Source organism: Chrysochloris asiatica, unplaced genomic scaffold, assembly GCF_000296735.1.
Source record: "Chrysochloris asiatica unplaced genomic scaffold, ChrAsi1.0 scaffold00140, whole genome shotgun sequence".
Lineage (NCBI taxonomy): Eukaryota > Metazoa > Chordata > Mammalia > Afrosoricida > Chrysochloridae > Chrysochloris > Chrysochloris asiatica.
The window spans coordinates 8,186,691-8,189,607 of NW_006408658.1; the positions used below are offsets into that span (position 1 = coordinate 8,186,691).

General features: G+C 38.2%; 1 pseudogene; it reads right to left on the bottom strand.

Annotated features, from left to right (window-relative positions):
* Positions 1–1,458, bottom strand: part of LOC102838007 — a 28,840-nt pseudogene extending 27,382 nt beyond the window's left edge.
* Positions 1,459–2,917: the final 1,459 nt, after the last annotated feature.

Here is a 2,917-nt window from a genome sequence, read left to right on the forward strand (position 1 = left end):
TGAGCTGTGAGGTCATACAATATTTGTCCTTTTGTGATTGACTTATTTTACTCAGCATAATGTCTTTAAGCTCCATCTATATTGTAGCATGTATCAAGACTTCATTTCTCTTACTGGCTGAGTGATACCATTGTATGTATGTACCACATTTTGTTTATCCATTCATCCATTGATGGACATTTTATGCTGTTACCATCCTTTGACTATTGTGAATAGCAGTGAACATTGGTGTACAAGTCTCTGTTTTGAAATGTTTTAGGTCTATACCTGGGAGTCCATACACTTATTAGCTATTATAATAAAGAGGTAAATAAGCTCTTTTTGACTTTATAGAGAAGAAATATAAGGAAGGGATTTTTGCAACATGGACTGTTAACTTGATATCAGTTGATCTAAAGGTAATTACTGAGGTCCAGTTTTTGAGGTTAACAACATGAAAACATCTTCTTCATTTAAATGAGGTAGTTCTTGTGTAACCATCAACTGTGAATCATTTTTAGTTTGATAATAGATAATAATCTTCTAAATAATTGCCATAAGGAGCTCTGGTAGTGTAGTGGTTACGAATCGGGCTGAGAACCTTAAGGTCAGCGGTTCGAAACCACCAGCCGCTCCGCAGGAGAGAGATGAGGCTTTCTACTCCCGTAAAGATTTACACCCTCGGAAACCTTGTACAGGGTCGCTATGGGTCGGAACCGACTCGATGGCACTTAACAACAACAACAACAGATAATTGCCATGTATTATAGTATCTCAATACTCACTTTAGCAAATATGCTAGCATTTGCTACTTAAAGTTTTATTATAAAGGAACTCTGATGAAAGCATTATAGTTACTAAACTTCTATCATACATAATTAATGTGATTCATGTATAAGTTGTGACTATTTCTATAGGTTTTCCAATTTCAGTTTTGGGTAGTTTTTTCTTAAACCTTCAAATTCAAAAGTTAGTCAGAACTTAATGTTCTTAAACTGACATTTAATGTACTTCTATAGTTCACTTGATTGTCTTCTTCAGCGTCATCTAAATCAATATCAAAATCCAAATTACCATCAATTTCACCGTCATTTCTTATGAAACTTCTACAGTTGGAACCTAGATAATGTTTGTAGTATTTTATGATTCTGTATTAAATGGAATAACAAACATCTTTTTTTCACATTTAACACAAACATCACGCCCCCAAGCTCAAGGTCTATGCATTATGTGATAGGAATCCTTCACTGTCTTTTGTAAACATTTAACACACTTTTTAGACTTTGATCGTGACTCGTACTCGCTGTGTTTTACACGCCATTCAAGAACTTCTTAACAACACTGACATACTCCATCATGAAGTTCTGCATTCATTTTCTTAATATGAACACTCTTATCAAACTTGTCATTTTTGAAGCTAAACATATTCTGGTGCCTTGGAGGCCTAGAATAAGCCAAGTTCCCTTTCTGGGAACTCATTGCCGAAACCACAACCAACTTGTGCCTGGAGAAAATTGCAGGGAAGATCAAGAACTATTGGATTCAGCTATTGTCTCTTGATGTATTTAGACCTGTACACTTCTCAAGGCAGTGTTTCCATCTCTCTAAGTCCTCCCTGAAGAATTCTGTGCTCTTTGATGTACATCACATCAAAAGAGCAGTTTTGTCACCTTTGAGGGCCTCAAATGTGTTCTTTTTAAATATTCTTTGAGTTTGGGGAACAAGAAGTCTAAAGAGGGTGATATCTGTCTGGTCTGTAGGGTGGATGGGGGTAAGCTTTCCTAATGAAAGTCTCTTTGAACAGCTCTTGCTACTCTCAAAGAATGGGCAAGCACACTGTCATGATGTAACTTTACTGGATTTTTCTCATCAGTATAACTCTCAATTTTATTAAAACTTCTTATTAATAAGCCCCCATGATTGCCCGGTGTTCTTTGAAAAAAATCTATCAAGATTTGTTGTTGTGGTTAAGTGCTGTTGAGTTGGTTCTGACTTATGGCGACCCTGCTTATGGTTTCATAGGAATGGTTGGTAGGTTTGCCAACCTTGTGGTTAGCAGTTCAGCGCTTATCCTACAGCGCCACGCAAGGGAGAATCCCTGAAACAGTCATGTAACCTTCTGAACTGACCTCTCTGCCTTGAATTTAAGGGACCCAACACAGTGCTTAAGAAATGGCTGTTCGCATTGACCTTTGTATTTGTTTTGAAGGCAGCTTAACAAGACTAAAATAGGTACTGAGATAATTTGTCTGTAGCTATTCACTGATTCGCTAAGAGTCGGAGCCAACTCCGCGGCACACAGCCACCACCATTCACTGATTCCAGAGACGTGTTTGAACACTTTTTGTTTGAAATAAACCTGTGTACATATGAACTGGAATGCTAGTAGCAATATATATCTATATTTTACTTACTCTCTTATCTAGTGTACTGTGTAAATAGCCAATTCACTGAACTCAAGAAATCTGCAGATTCAAATTATCCTTGGTGAAGTTATGCCATTTAGAAAGACAGGCATAAAGGATTAGGAGTGAGCAAATTTGTAAGAAGCAGGACTTTCCCCTGGGAGAAGAGACTATTAAATAACCTAATGTTGTTGTTGTTAAGTGCCATCGAGTCAGCTCCGACCCATAGTGAACCTGTGTAGGGTTTCTGAGGAGCAACTGGTGAGCTAGAACTGCTGACCTTGCAGTTCAAACAGCTTTAAAGTCTGGTGCATTAACCCACAGCACCACACCAGAACTCCTAGTGTGGGCCTGTGGGTTAATGTGCCAGACTGCAAAGGCATTTGAACTGCAAAGTTGGTGGTTCAAGCGCACCAGCTGCTCCTCGGAAACCCTACCCAGGATCACTATGGGTTGGTACCAAATTGACGTCACTTAACAACAACAAAAATAACCTAATGAGAGCTGGCAAATTTGGTAGGAATTAATGCTAT